The sequence below is a fragment of the Delphinus delphis genome, chromosome 6 (assembly GCF_949987515.2).
Source record: "Delphinus delphis chromosome 6, mDelDel1.2, whole genome shotgun sequence".
In the NCBI taxonomy this organism is placed as follows: domain Eukaryota; kingdom Metazoa; phylum Chordata; class Mammalia; order Artiodactyla; family Delphinidae; genus Delphinus; species Delphinus delphis.
Genome location: NC_082688.1, coordinates 75719339 through 75739945, shown reverse-complemented (window position 1 = coordinate 75739945; position 20607 = coordinate 75719339). Strand labels below are relative to the sequence as shown.

The window sequence follows — 20607 nt, the reverse complement described above, 5'->3', positions numbered from 1 at the left end:
CTGTTTAACATACCCACACTTTTTTATTTTTAATAAAATTTGTCTCCTGAGGATATGTCATCAAGAGCTCTCCCTAGAATATTATCATTTGTAATAGATGCTTCTGAATAGTTTATTTCTATTTATACTAGTAGCTGGGGAGTCATGGTAACCTGGGGAAGTGCAAAAGCAAAACATATTTTTCTTTTGAGGACATAAGGGTAAGCCACAGTAAAATTGTCGGTTGCCCTTTGAGTTCTCTGTCTCCTGAAGTAACGAATTAGTCACCCAGAGGGGCATGAATATTCCCATCAGGCAAAGCTTCCCCGGTTGTCTGGGAGGTTTAATTCTCAGATATTGACCGTCAGGAGTGACTGTGAAATGCCACCTCCCGTCTTCGTGCCTACAGTGTGGTTGTGAGCACCATTTCTCCCTTCTGGTCGTCTGCTTTTTTGAAAGAGAAAAAATGGAGACAAAGTCCTACTTTTAGCATGATGCCTAGAGTCTATTTCCATGAATATTGCATAATTACTGAGAGAGAGCCTCTTATGAATTTTCAGGTGTGTGCTTCCAATTCATTTTTGTTTTCCATTTACATAAAAAGTCGATTGGAACACGAGTCTTTGTCGTTGCCTTAGTGGAATCTTCTCATGGGATTTCTCACAGAGATTTCTGTGCTCGAAACCAAACTTAGATCAAAAAATATACAGAAGGTTCTGCAAAATATCATGGGAGTGGTCCAGCTCATAGTGTATTCCTGTCACACAGAGAATTCTTTTCCAGCTAGGCTGACTCGTGGCCCAGCATCTGCTCTCTTGGGAACTGTAGAAAGGGTACAACGTTTAGATTTGCACCTTCATACAACTTAATGGATCTCCTTCCTACAACTTAAATCCTTTGAAAAAATGAAGGTAAAATGTTTGAATAGTCTTTATTTTAGAAAGAGGGGGCCGTACAGTGCAGTGGATAAAAGTAGAGATGACAGAGCCAGACCTACTATGAGCATGTGACATCAAGTCCATTTCCTAAGGGCTCTGAGAATCAATCGTGTCATCCAGCAAACAGATGACAGCAGTACCTCCTTCATACAGTTGTGAGGAGTACATGAGATGATACACAGAGAAGCCAGCACAGTGTCTGGCATAGAAATTATAGCTATTTCATTATTCAGAGGTTTTCTGAATTCGGGTAATTTGGTCTCAAAAATTATTCTATGGAAATATAAACTCTGGATGTGCCTAAGCAGAAAGGGGTAGTTTAAGTCATGATGTAACAGTTCTATTGCAAAGAGGGACTCTGGTTCAAAACTGGAGAAGTCTGTCTTGTAAGAATGGTCCATGATCCTTCCCAGAAAGCTGACTTCAGGCAGAGACGTTGAGGACAGGTCCCTCTGTGGGGAGGCCAAGCAGCTCTCCACGTGACATTCGAACTCAGGCGCCAGCTTCATCTGCTGTAACAAAAGGATAGTGAGGCAGGCCATGTGCCAGGAAGGAAAGCCCCTTCCCGTATTGTTCTGTTTCACTGCCGGAGCCATCATTTCATTTACTTCCGTCTTATGTTTGGGCAGGTTCACATGTGGCACTTTTACAGCCTGTGTGGAAAGCTAATTAGTAATAATTCAGTTAAAGTGAATGCTTTTCTTTTGGCAAGGACATTGTGGATCAATTTTAATCGAATGTGTCCAGTTCTATTGGAATTATAAACTCTTTCACAGTATTAGAGATACTGTTAAATCCACATACTTTGTACAACCTGAATGGGATCAAAGACAGGCAACTAATCTCCCCTGCATTTTCTTATTGGGAGGAAGAGATTTTTAAACATATTTTTTTACAATTTTAAAATTAGTTAGAAACTCACGTGCCATTTGGCGTGTAAGAGATTTCTGTCCCAACTAAATTCGAAGTGTTACTAAAATGCCCTAAATGTGCAATCGATTTATCAAAGCCAATTTTAATTACCTTTTTCATTAACTTTGCATCCTAGAAGTTGTGTTGGATCTAATCCCACTTGACCCAGTGATGTAAGTAAGACAGTTATTAATGTCCCCATTTGATAGATAAGGAAACTGAGAGATGGAAAAGTTAAGGGTCTTACCCAGTTAGTGTCAGGATCAGATAGAAGCCAAGGCTCCTACCTCATAGTCCCAATAATATCTCGTCATATATAAAGGCTTTCCAAGTGATACAAGCCATAACTATGCCTTTCATCTGTCCACATATGGATATGTCTCCTTTTTTTTCTGTTGGCCGAATGAAGAGAGCAATTGAGCAACATCAAACCACTAGCACAGCTAAAAATTGGTCATGGTGGGAGTATTTACACTATGGAAATTAGCAATGGATAGGTATCTGCCTATATGCCATCATGTTAACCAAGGCAACTACATAGATATTCTAGAAATCTACCACAAGCATTCTGATTTGGCAGGTGCTATCGTAGATTCCAATTTAGTATGCTTGGGATAGAACCCCCAGATCTATATTATATATATACATATATAAAATTTAATTTATAATATTTATAGTACAAATTTTAAATTGTGTATCATTCAGAATTCAAAAGGGACAAGAGTAGATACAATAAACATTTTCTTTCCCACCTCTGCCTCTCATCTACCCAGTTCCCTTCTGTGGAAGTAACCAATATTATCTTTGTATTCTTCCAGAGCTGTTTTATTCACATACAGTCAAGACATCTTTAAGTATTTTCTCATATTTTATACAAACGTGGATCATTTTAAACAAACTCTACAGGTGATTCTGGTACAGCTAATCTTCAAATGATCAGTCAGATCCTCTGGAAAGAAAGCTAACTCTTCTGGAACTCAGGAATTCCTCGTGGTAATCTCAAACAGTGGTTCTCAAATTTCAGTGTGCATCAGATTTACCTGTAGGGCTTGTTAAAACACAGACTGCTGGGCCCACTACCTTGAGACAACTCATCTAAGGCAATATTTATTAAGTACTGTACTCTTAGCTTAAGTCAACTGCCTTCCCCAAATACATCACGAGGGGCCATAAAAACAGCAGTATGTGGTCCTTATAGGTTGCAAGCACTGTTCTAAGCACTTTACATATATTAAACTCGTTGAAGCCTGTGACAATACTATGAGGTAAATACTGTTATTATCCTATTTTACAGAAGGAAAATTGAAGCAGAAAAGTTAAGTAACTTCCCAACTTCATTCATTCAGGTGGCAGGTGGTAGAACTAGTCTGACTCAAGAACCCACAGGCCTAACCATTAGTCTGTACTGCCTTCCAGTCCTCAAGATGAGGCCTAATAGACACTTGCTCTCAAATCATCAGCACCACATGTGATGAAGAGCGTCTCTCACTTTACTACATAGCTCCCAAATGTGAAAATGTAGTAACACAAAAGAAAAATTAAATGTGTATATTTTAAACAGAAGAAATTTTCATTTTAAGAAATGCACATAAAATTATATTAGTTTCTCTTGTAATGAATTTGAGAATTTTTCAATTCACTTGCAGCTCTTCAGAAACAGTTTTGTAAAAGGAGGCGCACCAGGATTTTGTACTCAATAACAATATTTTTTAATTTAATTTTTATTTTATATTAGAGTATAGATGATTTACAATGTTGTGTTAGTTTCAGGCATACAGCAAAGTGATTCAGTTATACATATGCATGCATTCATCCTTTTTCAGATTCTTTTCGCATGTAGGTTACTACAGAATATTGAGTAGAGGTCCCTGTGCTATACAGTAGGTCCTTGTTGATTATCTATTTTATATATAGTAGTGTGTATATGTTAATCCCAAACTCCTAATTTATCCCTCCCCCCAAGCTTTCTCCTTTGGTAACCATAAGTTTGTTTTCAAAGCCTGTGAGTCTGTTTATGTTCTGTAAATAAGTTCATTTGTATCATTTTTTTAGATTCCACATATAAGTGATATCATATGATATTGGTCTTTCTCTGTCTGACTTACTTCACTTAGTATGATCATCTCTAGGTCCATCCATGTTGCTGCAAATGGCATTATTTCATTCTTTTTTATGGCTGAGTAATATTCCATTGTATATATGTACCACATCTTCTTTATCCATTCCTCTGTTGATGGACATTTTGGTTGCTTCCATGTCTTGGCTATTATAAATACTGCTGCAATGAACAATTGGGGTGCATGTATCTTTTCGAATTATGGATTTCTCTGGATATATGCCCAGTAGTGGGATTGCTGGGTCATATGGTAGTTCTATGTTTAGTTTTTTAAGGAACCTTCACACTGTTCGCCATAGTGGTTGTACCAATTTACATTTCCACCAACAGTGAAGGAGAGTTCCCTTTTCTCCACACACTCTCCAGCATTTATTGTTTGTAGACTTTTTGAGGATGTCCATTCTGACCACTGTGAGGTGATACCTCATTGCAGTTTTGATTTGCATTTCTCTGATAATTAGCGATATCGAGCATCGTTTCATGTGATTTTTGGTCACCTTGTACATCTTCTTGGGAGAAATGTCTGTGTAGATCTTCTGCCCATTTTTGGATTGGGTTGTTTGCTTTTTAGATATTGAGTTCCATGAGCTGTTTGTGTATTTTGGAGATTAATCCCTTGTCAGTCGCATTGTTTGCAAATGTTTTCTCCCATTCTATGGGTTATCGTTTTATTTCGCTTGTGGTTTCCTTTGCTGTGCAAAAGCTTTTAAGTTTAATTACATGGCATTTGTTTATTTTTGTTTTTATTTTCATTACTCTAAGAGATGGATCCAAAAAGATATTGCTGCAATTTTTGTCAGTGTTCTGCCTATGTTTTCCTCTAAGAGTTTTATATCAATAGTATTCAAACCTACATTTAGGTCTTTAATTCAGTTGGAATTTATTTTTGTGTATGGTGTTAGAGAATGTTCTAATGTCATTCTTTTACATGTAGCTGTCCAGTTTTCCCAGCACCACTTATTGAAGAGTTTTCTCCATTGTCTATTCTTGCCTCTCTTGTCAGAGATTAATTGACCATAGGTGCATGGGTTTACTTCTGGGCTTTCTATCCTGTTCCATTGATCTATCTTTCTGTTTTTGTGACAGTACCATACTGTTCTGATGACCATAACTTTGTAGTATAGTCTGAAGTCAGGAAGCCTGATTCCTCCAGCACCATTTTTCTTTCTCAGAATTGCTTTGGCTATTCGGGGTCTTTTGTGTTTCCATACAAATTGTAAAATTTTTTGTTCTAGTTCTGTGAAAAATGCCATTGGTAATTTGATAGGGATTACATTGAATCTGTAGATTGCTTTGGGTAGTATAGTCATTTTGACAATATTGATTCTTCCAATCCAAGAATATGGTACATCTTTCCATCTGTTTGTGTCACCTTCTATTTCTTCTGCCTCCTTAGGTAGGTTTGTTCCTAGGTATTTTATTGTTTTTGATACAATGGTAAATGGGATTGTTTCCTTAATTTCTTTTTCTGATCTTTTGTTGTTAGTTTATAGGAATGCAAGAGATTTCTGAGTATTAATTTTGTATCCTGCAACTTTATCAAATTCATTTATGAGCTCTAGTAGTTTTCTGGTAGGATGTTGGAGACTTTCTATGTATAGTATCATGTCATCTGCAAACAGTGATAGTTCTACTTCTTCTTTTCCAACTTGGATTCCTTTTACTTCTTTTTCTTCTCTGACTGCCATGGCTAGAACTTCCAAAACTATGTTGAATAAAAGTGGCAAGAGTGGACATCCTTGTTTCATTCCTGATCTTAGAGGAAATGCTTTCTGCTTTCCACTGTTGAGAATGATGTTAGCTAAGGGTTTGTCATATATGGCCTTTATTTTTAATATTTTTTAACATCTTTATTGGAGTATAATTGCTTTACAATGGTGTGTTAGTTTCTGCTTTATAACAAAGTGAATCAGCTATACATATACATATATCCCCATATCTCCTCCCTCTTGCGTCTCCCTCCCTCCCACCCTCTCTATCCCACCCCTTTAGGTGGTCACAAACCACCTAGCTGATCTCCCTGTGCTACGTGGCTACTTCCCACTAGCTATCTATTTTACGTTTGGTAGTGTATATATGTCCAAGCCACTCTCTAACTTTGTCACAGCTTACCCTTCCCCCTCCCCATATCCTCAAGTCCATGCTCTGGTAGGTATGTGTCTTTATTCCTGTCTTACCCCTAGGTTCTTCATGACTTTTTTTTTTTTCCCCTTAGATTCCATATATATGTGTTAGCATATGGTATTTGTTTTTCTCTTTCTGACTTACTTCACTCTGTATGACAGACTCTAGGTCCATCCACCTCACTACAAATAACTCCATTTCATTTCTTTTTATGGCTGAGTAATATTCCATTGTATATATGTGCCACATCTTCTTTATACATTCATCTGTTGATGGACACTTAGGTTGCTTCCATGTCCTGGCTATTGTAAATAGAGCTGCAACGAACATTTTGGCACATGACTCTTTTTGAATTATGGTTTTCTCAGGGTATATGCCCAGTAGTGGGATTGCTGGGTCGTATGGTAGTTCTATTTTTAGTTTTTTAAGGAACCTCCATACTGTTTGTCTGGTTTTGGTATCAGGGTGATGATGGTGGCCTCATAGAAAGACTTTGGGGGGTGTTCCTTCCTCTGCAATTTTTTGGAATAGTTTCAGAAGGATAGGTGTTAACTCTTCTCTAAATTTTTGATAGAATTCACCTGTGAAGCCATCTGGTCCTGGACTTTTGTTTCTTGGAAGGTTTTTAATCACCATTGCAATTTCAGTAGTCATGATTGGTCTGTTCATGTTTTCTATTTCTTCCCGGTTCAGTCTTGGAAGATTGCACCTTTCTAAGAATTTGTCTCTTTCTTCTAGGGTGTCCATTTTGTTGGTGTATAGCTGCTTGTAGTGTATTTCTGTGGTGTCCGTTGTAACTTCTCCTTTTCATTTCTAATTTTATTGATTTGAGTACTCTCCCTTTTTTTTCTTGATGAGTCTTGCTGAGGTTTTATCAATTTTGTTTATCTTTTCAAGGAACCAGTTTCTACTTTCATGGAACCAGTTTCTACTTTCATTGATCTTTTCTATTGTTTTCTTTGTCTCTATTTCATTTATTTCTGCTCTGATGTTTATGATTTCTTTCCTTCTACTAGCTTTGGGTTTGGTTGTTCTCTTTTCTCTAGTTGCTTTAGGTGTAGGATTAGGTTGTTTATTTGAGGTTTTTCTCATTCCCTGAGGTAAAAGTGTATTGCTATAAACTTCCCTCTTAGAACTGCTTTTGCTGCAGCCCATAGGTTTTGCATCATCGTGCTTTTGTTTCCTTTCATTTATTTTGTGATTTGATGACTATCTTTAGTGTTGTGTTTTGACTGCTTTTTCGTTTTTGGGTGTATATCTATTGTAGATTTTCAGCTTGTGGTTACCATGAGGTTTTGATATAGCTATATATATAGATATATAGTTTCAAGTTGCCGGTCTCTTAATTTCAACTGCATTTCCAATACCCTGCATTTGTGCTCTCCTCTTCTCACAATTGCTAGTTTTGATATCATATTTGTGGTGTGGATGATTTCCTAACTTTACTGTATGTTTGCCTTTACCACTGAGCTCTCCTATTTGTAATTTTGTTTCTAGTTGTGGCCTTTTCTTTTCCAACTAGAGAAGTTCCTTTAGAATTTGTTGTAAAGCTGGTTTGGTGGTGCTGAATTTTCTTAGTTTTTGCCTGTCTGTAAAGCTTTTGATTTCTCCATCGAGTCTGAATGAGAGTCTTGCTGGGTAGAGTAATCTTGGTTGTAGGGTTTTCCCTTTCATCACTTTAAAAATATCCTGCCACTCCCTTCTGGCCTGCAGAGTTTCTGCTGAAAAATCAGCTGATAACCTTATGGGGATTTCCTTAGTATGTTATTTGTTGCTTTTCCCTGTTGTTTTAGTATTTTCTCTTTAATTGTTGTCCATTTGATTAATATGTGTCTTGGCATGTTCTTCCTTGGTTTTTATCCTGTATGGGAATCTCTGTGCTTCCTGGACTTGAGTGTTTCCTTTCCCATGTTAGGAAAGTTTTTGGCTACTATCCCTTCCAGTATTTACTCAGGTCCTTTCTCTCTCTCTTCTCCTTCTGGGACCTAATAATGTGAATGTTGTGTTTAATGTTGTCCCAGAGGTCTCTGAGACTGTCCTCATTTCTTTTCATTCTTTTTTGTCTATTCTGTTCCATGGCAGTGATTTCCACCATTCTGTCTTCCAGGTCACTTATCCGTTCTTCTGCCTCATTTACTCTGCTATTGATTCCTTCTAGTGTATTTTTCATTTCATTTATTGCATTGTTCATCTCCTTTTGTTTGTTCTGTAAACCTTCTAGCTCATTGTTAAACATTTCTGTATCTTCTCAGTCCATGCCTCCATTCTTTTTCCGAGATCTTGGATCATCTTTTTTACCTTTACTCTGAATTCTTTTTCAGGTAGATTGCCTATCTCCACTTCACTTAGTTGTTCTTCTGGGATTTCTTCTTGTTCCTTCATCTAGAACGCATTTCTCTGCCATCTCATTTTGTCTAACTTTCTGTGTTTGTGGTTTCCATTCTGCAGGCGCAGAACTGTAGTTCCTCTTGTTTCTGGTGTCTGCTCCCTGATTGGTAAGGTTGGTCCAGGGGCTTGTGCAAGCTTCCTAGTGGGAATGACTGGTGCCTACCCCCTGGTGGGTGGAGCTGGGTGCTGTCCCTCTAGTGGGCAGAGCCATGTCAAGTGGTGTGTTTAGAGGCGGCTGTGGGCTTGGGACAACTTTAGGTAGCCTGTCTGCTGGTGGGTGAGGCTGTGTTCCCACCCTGTTGGTTGTTTTCCCTGAAGCGTCCCAACACTGGAGCCCACAGGCTGTTGGGTAGGGCCAGGTCTCGGTGCCAAAATGGAGACCTCTGGGAGAGCTCACAATGATTAATATTTCCTGGGGCCTCTGCCACCAGTGTCCAGTGAGCCACAGCCATCCCCTGCCTTCCCAGGAGACCCTCCAAGACCCACAGGTGGGTCTGGCCTAGGCTCCTATGGAGTCACTGCTTTGCCCTGAGGCCCAGTGCATATGAAACTTGTGTGCACCCTCTATGAGTGGAGTTTCTGCTTCCCCCAGTCCTGTGGAGTTCCTGCACTCAAGCCCCACTTGCCTTCAAAGCTAAATGCTGGGAGTTCCTCTTCCCTATGCCAGACCCCCAGGCTGGGGAGCCTGACATGGGGCTCAGAACTCTCACTCCTGTGGGAGAACTTCTGTGATATAGTTGTTTTCCAGTTCGTGGGTCACCCACGTGGTGGGTTTGGGATTTGATTTTCTCATGAAAGCGCCCCTCCTACCATCTCATTATGGCTTCTTCTTTGTCTTTGGATGTAGAATATCTTTTTTGGTAGGTTCTAGTCTTTTTTTGTTGATGGTTGTTCAGCAGTTAGTTGTGACTTTGGTCACAACTTGGTGTTTTCGTGAGAGGATGTAAGCTCAAGTCCTTCTACTCTGCCATCTTGTGTCTCCACCCTCCGGTCAATAACAATTTTTTTAAATACAGGGAATTTGTTAGCACATTTGATCACATAAAGTTTATATACAAAATTTTATATGATATATAAAATACTGCCCTAATTAATATATATGAAGTTATTTAATTCAAAGTGGTAGGTTTCAGTTACTTATGTGTGTTCAATCCAAATTGTACCAGTTTTGCAAGAGTCAATTGATAATTTTTCACAAAAAATTATCAATATGCTGATATAAATATGCTGATATCATGTCAGGTAGATATGGGCGTTAGTGGGAGTATTTACACCATAGAAATCAGTAATGGCTAGAAAACAGGGTACTTTCTTCTTTTGGAAAACTGGCTGTTAAACATTTACCAGCACACCACTATTCCAGTAGGTCAGGTGTCCTGAACCAAACACACACATTTTCCTTAAAGGGCACTTTTAAAAAGAAAGATGTTTTAAATAGTACGTTACTAAGACTGGCACATTAAGCAGAGAGTTAATCACAGTATTGACTTCTTAACTCTAATCACTGAATTCTTGCCAGTAACCAAAAATGTGGATTAGTCACACAGAATTGATCTCTTATCCCTTTGCTATTATCTAAATAACTATTTCTGTAGTCAGAGTCCCCAAAGCTAAACCCATGAGGAAGAAAAAGTGTCCCCAGGTCTTTACTCTTATAGTCCTAGAATGCATATCAGAAGTCTAGATATTTAATAACTTCTCTGGCAACAAAATGAAGCATGTGGAGTGTGTCTGGAGCAGATTTGATAAGTTATCACAGTGTTTCTAAATCTCCCATCTTTCAGTCTTACAGCAAATATTTTCAAAAAACAAGTAGCATTTGGGGATTTTCTAGCATTGAATAGGCTTGGAATTCCCCAATTAGGCTGAGAATAGTATTCATATATTTCTCCTAGTGACTCTTTTTAACCCCTAAAGTGATAAATTAACTTTCTCTTCACTCACCTTAATGATGGCTGCAGTTTCAACTTTTGAGTAAATCAAATGCATTTAATGATATTTTAATTACCTACTCCCGGTTTGTGAAACCCAACTATCAATGGTCAAAAATTACATTCAGCAAATAGGAAGAATAGTGCTTTTACTCTGGGAACTTTGAGTGTTCTGATAATCCCTGAATAAAAGCATGCATTACTATGTGGCAAGGAACACAGTCATGGTGACTGGCCTTGTGTGGATGGTGTTGCAGGTTTGTCAAGGACTTTCCCATTATCCCAATAAATAGTACCCATAGGCCTTTGGTGACTTAATAGGAAGCTGACTCTGCCTTATGTTTCCATGCATTCCTATCCTTCTACAAAACTACACACGTTCCCCAGCACTCAAAACCCACCCAAAAGCTTTCTCTAGAGACCTGTGTTGACTCCTAATAAAAGAGTGCAGAGAAATGAAAGGTTTTCAATTGGAGCTGTTGACCTCAATCCCAGAAAGACTATAAAGGGACCCAGATGGTGTTGTCACAGAGGACAGCAGCTCAGAGCAGCCTCTCTCCTGCATCCCCAACATAGCAGCCTGGGACCTTCATTTTCACTGGTCCAGAAAATACAAAGTCAGCTCTCTCATCTGGAATACCCCAAAATTTCTACTTGGATGAAAGACAGTAAGGCCTTTTATTCTTTAAATTGGCCTCGCTGGTGAAGAGATTATAGATTGGTGGTGGTGGTGAGCCACATTCAAATCCCAAGGTTTCCATCACTGGACAGGTCAGTGTCATCCCAGACTCTGCACAGTGGAGCATTGACTTGTTCAGGACAGGTTGTTAGAGGACTCTGAGGAGGATTTTTGAGAAGACAGAGAAAGGAGGATTAGGATGAAGAGGGGAAACATTCCCTTGTTAAACAAACTTGAAGAAAGCCTTTCTCCTGTCCCGGGTTTCCTAAACATTGCTATTCTCTTCAGACAACTTTATCTAATTAACATCCATTTTTCACTTCTTTATGCAGTAATCAGAGTTCAATTACCAGAACCCAGCTGCTGATGCTAAAAAATACTGGAAAATTATATTCATACAATAAATCCTTAGATGCCCTCACCGTCTCCTAAACCAAGACAAAGGAGTTTGATTACTCAACATCCTTCTCTTTCTTTTACCTACATACCTTCATTCCCCTTTTATAAATCCTTCTGTGACTTTGGTTCCATTCCAGGACCCATTATTGAAGTCCCATGGCGAGAGTGTCAAAGAAAAGAATAAAAACAAACATAAACACTAACATAGACATTTCCATCTAAGGATAGTAAAGGACTTAAATATGTACATAGTCTAATATTTTTTATTTGTCTTTAAGGACTCAAACTTAATTTGAAGAGCATTTTATCTAAAGTTAATATTCATGTGTCTGTTGGCTACAGAGAATTTTATTCTCCAGAGGAAAAATGTCCTCAGTTTGCACATTCTTTAAGCGTTAGCTTCATAAGAGATGTGGTCTTTGAAATCCTTCCCAAAAGGTCTTATAAACAAACTTGACATATGATTAATTAAATGCTTAATTATTTTGATAATGATTAATTCTTGAAAGGTCAAATTTCTAATTCCATCAAATTACTTTTTGTGTGCAGGAGGTCACATTTTATAATACTTTGGCCACCTTAAGTCTTTGTTTAAATAAGACGGGAAAGAGGTAAGGGAGATTCGGAAGAAAGGAGGAAGATGGAATGAGAAAAAGAAAGAAGGAAGGAAAAATGGAGGGAGGGAGGACTAAAGAAAGATAAAGAAGGGATGAGAAAAGAAAGAGAGCTTGTGACTTTGTATGATTGATGTGAAAAATACAGTTAAACAGGCTCGTTATATAGAACTTGGAGTGTGACTTTGCTACTTTAAGTAAAAAGAGGAGAGAACCAAGATTTGGTAAGGGCTTCCTATCTGCCAACTACTCTATGTACTTAATTTATTTAAAAATCTCAACCAGTAGTTGAAAGGTAGAGATACTATCCTTGACATTATGAAACTGAGACTCCCTGAGTTTACGTGCCATGGTTAACATACTTCTCCCCAGTTGCAAGATCGGTCATTGGAGTCAGGTAAGACTGTCCAAAATTTCCCGTTCCCTTTCCATGACAGCTATTTTCATGATATGTCTGTTTCCATAGCATACCATTATGCCTGGTTTCTTGATAGCTGGTTGCCAATTCCAAGTCTTTGAACTTGGCTTCCCATTATAACATTTTTGATAGAAAATAGCACAGTCCACTGTACAAATTTCTCACACTGGAGTTCAGAACAAGGATTGAGAGTCAAAGGCGGTATTTCCTCAGGTTTAATAGAAGTCAAAAGCATCGCTCTTCCCAGAGCAAAAACAGAACACAAAAATCAATGTTGTTTACTTAGGGCAACTTCTTACTGTTCCAGTCCCCTGGCTGTAAAGATAACGTAGCCCTCAAAAGTCAGGAGAATTTGCTCAGTTCTAACCCCAGACCATTTACTTAATCTTAGACAATTTTTTCCTAAAACTAGATTAATCAATTAAGATCAAAAAATATATTTTTCGTCATGTTGATGTTGAAAGAACTCAGTTTTGAGGTCAGCATCCAGGGGAAGAATAGTTGTAACAGAACCCCTGAACCAAGGGAAACCCCAGCCTGTCATCATCAGGAGGGAAATCTACACGCTCCCGGGATAGTGGCCAAATGCTTCCTTTGACTGGGACAGTTCACGTTTTTTTACCTGTTGCCCAGAATATTATGAATAGTGCACCCACCCCTGCACAGGAGTGTCCCAGTTTGGGTGGTATCCTCTATGGTCACTCTACCTGTATAAAACCTAAATCACCAGAGTGGACACAGGTGTACCTCCCCCCAACCTTGGGTTTTGCCATGCTGAGAACCTGAGGCCTTAGTAAAGCTAAGACCAATTATATAACAAACGCTGCTTATGTAATTCATAAAATATGTTGAAAAATAGCAGTTCTTTGTTTCTCTGCTATGGCAGACCTACATTTTTGCAGAGATGGGCAGAGGAAGCCCAGCTAGGCTTTGGAGTCAATGACAGAGCTGGGTTAGAATCCTCGCCCTGCCACTTGCTACAAGAATGGCCTTGACCTGGCTGCTCAGCTCTCCCTAAGGCTCAATTGCATATTCTATCAAGAGACTAGGAATAATACCACCTACCACCCAGGGTTGTGTTTACCAGTGTCACTCGGGCTTTAGAACCACAGAGACCTTAGTTTGAATATCACTTGTACCACTTCTTTGCTGCACCACCTTGGATGAGTAAATTTAACCTAGAGACTCAGTTTTCTTGTCTATAGAAAATGGTAACAAGAACAGTTCTTATCTCAGAGGGAGGTTATTTTGACGACTAAATAATATAATGCATATAAAGTAAGCATCTAATAAATATTTTAATTGTCATCATTTTGAAATATAATATGGGGAGATACTTAAGGCCTATAAATTGTTAAGATTGCCTTTTCTCTGGACTCACATTATTAGGTACTAACTGGCCTAGTTTAAATCACAGTGGTCTTATCTGAAAACCAAGTTAAGATTTCACCTGGTTTTAAATAGTCAACCAAAGGTTCACATAAACATAACTTATGAATTATACCCCTGAATTGGCTGACTTAAAACCTCGAATGACATTGCTTTCCATGAAACAAATTTAGAGTTTGTAGAATTATTTCCTTAGGTATGCTGTTTTATACTCCCTGAGCTCTTTCATACCCCATCTGTTATTCACCGTCATTTTTAGTCATAAAAAATCTCAGTTTGCTGAGCCATTTATTGGTTTTCTTTCTACACAGTTTATCCAAATGAAGATAATTAGCATGTATATTACATAAAGGTAACCATAATATTTAAGATGTGATTCCCTATGATTCCAGAAATGTTTACCAAAATATGAACTGGCAAACATATGTGTGTATTAAGGACACATATGTGTCCTTAATATGTGTATATATCTATAGATAGATGGATAGATACACACACGTATCCATGATGTATATATAGTGTGTCTTAAACATAAATAATATGAATGTGTAATCTCCAGGGAGACACACAGATACCAACTCAATCTAAAACACACACATGTGTATATGTATATATAAATTAAAGTTCTCAGCCTTGTGTATATATTTTCAATGGAAAGAAGTAAACAAGAAGTTGAGATGTGATTTCTCTGATCCCTCATTAGAAATAACTCAGTTGAAGGACGGAATAGTCATGAATACTCCATCAGCAGCAACTGATGCCAAGCAATAAGATGAAAGGAGATGACTAGGCCTGCATGGAGAGGAGAGGGTATTAGAGGAAGGAGACGCGAGTTAGAGAATGTTGAGAGTGTAGGCAGAGGGCTTGAGTGCATGTCCCTATTCCAGCATTTGTCAGGTATCTGACTCTGAAATCATCCTTTGAGTCTCATTCCTCCTACACAATTCTAACTGAAATATCGGAAGTGAAAAGCTTGTTGCCTATTTCCCAAAGTGTGGGATGCATTCCAATGCGATCCTCTGATTTTAGCAGGTACAAAATGTTGAGTAACCCTGAATTAATGAGGATAAAGTTATTCCCTTTTGAGTTTACTGTCAATCTTCTGATTACAAGGAAGACTCGGTTTTAAGACCTCTCCAACCCTGGCCATTGTCCCAAATGGAGATCCGGTCTCTGGCTCAGAACCTTGGAAGATAAGAAATTTTAGCTAGAACGTAATATTATTTTGTTTCCATTGTTTATGTTTTTAAAATTATTTCCCATTTACTACTTTCCATCCTGGTTTTCCATTTAAAATCGTATGGTAAATTTTTACTTTTAGGGTATTTAGGTTTTAAAAATGAGTTGATTTAAATAATAGTGCACACTGATTTAACAAAAATCATGCCATGGTAACAAAGGACTGGCATCTGGAAACATTGTGCTCCTGTTCTTAGTACCTATTCGTAAAGGGTTACCATGCTTTGGGCAAGATACTGTGTTGAGCACAAGAACACTGTCCTCACCCTTTTTCCTTCAGGACACAAATAGGCACCTTCATGTATGAAAAGAGCTACTGCACAGATCATATAGGCTGAGGCTTATGTGCAGTTCCCTTTCCAGCATCTATGACTTGAGTCCTTTTCCACTGACTTACCCTAGATTTGTGCTTTGGAGGCACCATGGTTGAGAGCTGCTATTCCATTAAGGTACTTGGATGCCAACTCAAGGAGCATAGATTCTAGTAGAGAAGATACGATATGTACATACACACTATATGGTAGGAAATCATAAGGTAGTTATAGAGCACTATAACATTGACAGGGAAAGTAGAAAGAGTAACCGAAAAGGGGACCTGCCTTCTTTCCTAACTTGATAATGATGTGGCCAATTAAGTAAAAGCTATAGCAGTTCATGTCTATGTCTCAGTTATCCACTAGAACAGAGGCTTGCTGTGATTGAATTTCAAAAGGCTTTCATTATATTTTTATGTTCTGTTCATTTTTTCAAAGGAATGTAATGCACATTGAAAACATTTTTTAAACAAAAACAAATAAACAAAAAAATCCCACAATTGATAGATTGGTGCTACAAGTAATGGGTATTTATTCTGACACTTAACATTTTGGTGTATTTCTTTTCAATCTTTTGTTTGATGCATAAGGCTATTTTCCTATAATTATATTCATAGTATAGATACAAATTTATATCCTACTTTTTTTACTTAACATTTTTACATGTAAAAATTTTCCAAGTTATTAAATATCTCTTATAACCATGATTTTAATTCCTGCATAATCATTTAAGGAGATGAATTACAGATAATGTAATTATTTCTCCATGACTGGACATTGTTTTATGTAATATTTTAACATTAAATAATGTAGTAAAATGCATCTTTGTTTAAAGTTGTAATTTGATTCTAATTTGGGAAAACTGAATCATTAATTTGTTTACTGGACAGTTTCCCTACTAGACTATTAACTATTTGAGAACAAGAATTGTATTAACTCTATGTCCCCAGCTCTCTGCCTTGAACATACGAGGTACTTATAATGTGTTTATTGAGTTGAATTGAATATACTTTCTTTTTGGGTAGTTTCCCACTCTTTTCTGGAGGAAATTCAAGCAATCATTTGGCAGCCATCAGTTGCTAAAATAAAGTCAAGTATCTACTAAAGTTAGAGGCAAAAATCTATTAGAAGTGTCTTGAGATATAAAAATTACATGTTCTTGCTTAGCTTTTTTGCTTTATAGCTTTCACTTCATTTGCCTTCATTTTCTCATCTACAAAGTAGCTAGAAAAATGATAAAATTCCTATCACCCAGCAATCTAATAATGATTTAGTTATACCTAGTTGTACTAATTAGCCTTAGTTATACTTAGTATACTTAGTATAACTAAGGCTAATTAGTACAACTAGGTATAACTAAGTCATTATTAGCATTATTAGTATGACAGTATTCTTAACAGAATAGGCACATAAATGGAAATATTAGATGCAACTCTCTTATCTGGCAAAGATGGTTACCTCAGTTTTCTCATTTGTAATATGAGATACTTAATAGACATTAATATCTACCTTAATAAACAAATCCAGTGCTTCCAGATCGCCTTTCCCTGAAAGTGACTATTTAATCAGGAAAGGTTGTAAGTACTCCCTTCAATGGAGATTTTAGATGTCTAGAAGATATCATTTGTAATATTTCCTTTCTCTAAATAATAATGATAATAGTTAACATGTATAGAGATCCGACTTCATATACACTCTCATGTTTTATTCTCACAATAACCCAGTAGGTTAGTTACAATTACTCCCATTTTAGAGGTAAGAAAACTGAGACTAAGAAAGGGCTAAGATTTAAGCACATTTTTATTGTTGCATACCTATGTTCTTAGCCATTACCTTATACCGCCTTACAGATTTGGAGCACTACATAATATATTAGTGAAGCCATCAGAAGCCAACTACAATATATTTAATAATGTTAATTTCAAAGAGACACATCTCAAAGCTAGACAAAAACCACTTTCATCTGTAAAAGATTTAAGTAGAACAGGCATATTCTGTATGTCCAAATATTTCTATGTAGGCCAAAAGGAGACTCAGAACTATAGCAGAAGAGCAAATGATTTGCATTTCAAAGAGATCAAAATAAACACAAGAACAGAGGGCGCTCCACTTTCAGGAAAGATTAAACAGAAACAATTAATGACTCTGGACAAGCTTTACTAATTGTTTACTAGTCACTTGAATGCAAAATGAACTCATGTTTTGAAGTAGATATAGTCCAGTGGAAAGCTGTTTCAGAACCATGAAAAAAGATACCAAAGTTTAGCTGAGAGGGAAGATGAGGGAATTCTGTTTTTCTCTGTTCTTTTTTTTAAAAAAGCATTACTATTAAAAAAAAAATTTAATAGTTATAGTTGCTATCATCTATTTGAGATGAATTGTATTTAGTGCAAATGTATGAGAAAGGATGGAAGTAGTACAGGGTAAATTGTAAGAACTCTGCCTTTGAAGTAAAAATTGCACAGAAATACTGGCTCCATTACTGACTAGGGCTATATAATCTTAGATAAATGACTCACAGGCAAGAAGGGTGCTTCCGCCTTCTCCTCAAGTCAGGAGGAAAGTGCTTCAACAGGCTTTGTGGAATCCTTCAGAGTCTTCCACTGTAGTTAAGAACACACCATGACTTCTTCCTGGGAAATCTAAAGAACAATTGTTAAGCTAGAAAGCCTCTCTGTGGCACAGTAAAGGAAGTTGCTGCTGTATTGGGATTTTTCTACATTGGTGGCGGTTTTTTCTGGGCAAATGAGTTTTCCCCATACCAAATGAGGGCAACATGCATGAGAAAGCCAGTAAGGACAGTGTCTTAGGTCCTCTACTATAATGCCATCTGGGAGGATAATGGGACCTCAGCAAACATTAGCTGGAGGTAAATATTCCTGGGGACTGTGGGATGACTACTCAACAAACCAGAATAGAGACTGACTCATCCAGGTCAAGGGAACTACGAATGAGATATCCCTTTATTGTGGCTCCCAAGGAGCCCTAGAAATTGCCACATAAAAGGGATCACTTTAAAATCTACAAGTCCCAGAGAACATTAAGTTATCTATGACGGTTCTAGTTAAATAAGAACTTTCCTGATCTCCTTACCCCTTCTGAATTAGCCGTAAACGGAGGGTAAAATTTAAGATGCTATGTGATGACATCCATGAGTCCTGCTTGTTCAGTTTACTAGCTGTATGATCATTTCACATAAATTTCATTGCATTAAATCACATTAACAGCTAATTTTCGTACAGATAGAATCTCACATCTATATAGACTATAAATCAAATGATAATTGCAAGCATCTAACAGTCTCTATCCAAGTGACTCAAGATCAAAATGCTATCTTTAGCTATTTACAGAATTGGTCATCTGCATATGATTAATTGAGAGGTATCTACAATGGTGGATAGCTGTTTCCCTACCTGCAAGAGCCACTGAGTAATTTTATCATTCCACTTGTGAGTTTTGTTTTAAAAATATAAGACATCAGATGCCTTCCAAACCTGGCTTTCATGTTGGCTGTTTCCATTTCCCCCTTGAATGTTAAAGAAGAGTCTTGATATTGAAAGCTTCCCTTTCCTCCCTATCAAAAATAAGTTGAGAGAAAAAGGTAAAAATACAATACTTTGGAGGTTAATTAGGGATCACATAAAAGGATAATTTTTATTTTGCAGAAAAACAGTTCAAGTCCAATGTTTCCTGCCAGGTCGGGGACTTTGGGGTTCAATCTCAAGTTCACTCAGGTCCTTCGAAGAACTTAGGTAACCCTGGTGACGTACACTAAAGACTTAAAGTAAGATTGATTTCTCTTGGTTTTCAAATGTCTTATACAACTTTCACAACTCTTCAGTATCTGATTTGGGCACAGACCAGTATTTATGAATTTGTGGTTTTAGAAACCTGGAAGTTACCATCTCAGACATATTTTGGACACTTTTTTCATTAAATCCTCTACTTTCTTTTCTTCCCCACCTTACCTCCCTCGTCACCCACATCTCTCCATTTGGGAAATAGCTTTACTGGAAATAAATAAACAAATGAATCTATCATTTGGTAGTGTGAAGGTTTAAAGAGATTTCTGTGCTATCCATTTATTGTTTTGTGCCCTTGTTCAGTTGCCAGTCAGAAAACTAAATTAATCATAGAATTCCCAGGCTAAGAAATTTATCATTACCTTATCAATCATCAAAGCAGCTGTTTCTCTTCTAAGCTTTCTTTTTCAACAACATACAACCACCATCACCTCTTTCTTTTCTTTCTTATGTTTGTTTTTGTTTTTTTAAATGATGGCTGTTTGTTTGAAACTCTCCTTTTCTCTTTATCACTGTATCATCCTTTTGAGGATTTCCTTCTCCAGTATCTTCCAAATCTGTCCTCAGAGGAAATCCGTGTCTTCTTTGCAATGCCTTCTGACAGATACTGTTTCAACAAACAAACCATTATCCCATTAAAAATTTGCAATAATGGCAGCTCTTTATGTACTAGTCACCTTACATACACCATCTTTAATCCTCACATTTATCCCGCTTTATTACCACAAATTAACGTAGAAGATAAAGAGAATCACAGATAGTATCAGCTTACCCATGTCCCACGTCTAACAAACGTCAAACTCAGTTTGAGCCACGTATTTGCGTCCAAATATTGTTTTTATTTTTCCGTTGCTTCCTTAAGTCCTTTATGGTCGTTTTTTGTTTGTTTCATACTTTAATAGAATGAGTTGTAAAATACACTCAGCACACAAAAAGTTGAAGTATGAAAATATCCAACTTCGCACACTAGGTTGAAAAAGGTACTCATCATTGCGCCTAAGAGTCCCTTTGATCAGAATTAATAGAAAGGCCCTAGTCGGCTTCCTATGGATTTTAGTTTCCAGCTTTATTCTTAATGAAATGAAGTTCATCTTGTCAAACCGTCGTCACAGTCAGACATTAAGAGAAAGCTTTGATTACAAGACTTCCGCTGACAGTGGAAGCTAAATGGAGTCAGCAGTTTGCCCTTCTAGACTAAAACTGAGAAATATTGTGATGAGAATAATAAAGCACAACCTTCCTACACAGTTTCCAAACCACATCAAAGAACTGTGATGAGATATGGCCCCATATTATCTACTTCTGCTTAGCTGAAAGACGGAAGTAGAATGGGGGAGCTGTCCAGACCAGAAGAGAGCTCTCCT

The 20607-nt window shown here is 37.4% G+C and overlaps 1 protein-coding gene and 1 long non-coding RNA gene across 2 annotated transcripts in view; one reads left to right on the top strand and one right to left on the bottom strand.

Annotated features, from left to right (window-relative positions):
- LINGO2 (leucine rich repeat and Ig domain containing 2) overlaps positions 1–20607 on the top strand; it is a 216547-nt gene that overhangs the window by 186243 nt on the left and 9697 nt on the right. The window lies entirely within an intron of this gene.
- Positions 960–19006, bottom strand: LOC132426693 (uncharacterized). Its single transcript, XR_009519753.1, has 4 exons — positions 18935–19006; positions 17960–18082; positions 2077–2221; positions 960–1429 (listed from the first exon to the last, which is right to left on the bottom strand). It is a non-coding gene; the product is annotated as an uncharacterized lncRNA (long non-coding RNA).